Raw genomic sequence first — 810 nt, 5'->3', positions numbered from 1 at the left:
TCGCCTCGCTATTCATTAAAGCTTTCTTACCTGAGTTCGGCCTGTTGGACCGCCGCGGTGTCATCTGTTTTCCGCCGGTACATTGCTTAATATCAAAACGATACTGAAAAGGTAACTCCGTGAAATAGGACTTTTTCCACCATTTCAGACAACGAACGGGCATTTTCGTTCATGTTGGGTTTAGCAGTAGCCGGTGCAAATCTTCCTCTAGAGATTAATGGCGGCTGCTTGACCGACTATGAAAGCGCATTACTGCCACCAACTGGACTGGAGTGTTAAATGAAAGTTGACAGAAGAAAAATACATTCTAAAAGTTATTTTTTCAAGTTACCTGACAGTATATTTTATTTCTATTATAATTAATTGTTGAAATGTTTGTAAATGTATAGATGTTTATTTACTCAATTCTACTTTGAGCTGTCTCCTTTTTAGTTTATACAGAATATAATGATTCATAATCTGTGAGTTATATTTAGTGCTTAACTAACAAAACTTTAAAAAAAGAATACAAATGTTTATACCCTATCAGAAGGTATCGCATACTTTCAACCATTTTGTTCTATTTAAACTCGAGAGTTAAGCAACTGAATACTGATAAATCATCTGTAGTTTAAGTCCTGTATTGTGATGTGGAATGGTGTCACTACTAGGAGTTGCACCAATTAGTCGACTAGTCGACTCCTCGATTCTTTTCTCTGCACTGACTTTTTTCTGGGCCAGTCAACTAGTCGCAATTACATGACTAAACAGATTTTTCCCAGAAAATGAAAGAAGGTGGACTAGGTGAGTTCGTCAGAAAGCTCAAATTGT

This window comes from Poecilia latipinna, unplaced genomic scaffold (genome assembly GCF_001443285.1).
Source record: "Poecilia latipinna isolate Pla-1442-1.1 unplaced genomic scaffold, P_latipinna-1.0 Scaffold2304, whole genome shotgun sequence".
Taxonomy (NCBI): Eukaryota; Metazoa; Chordata; class Actinopteri; order Cyprinodontiformes; family Poeciliidae; genus Poecilia; species Poecilia latipinna.
This window is presented reverse-complemented; position numbering follows the sequence as displayed.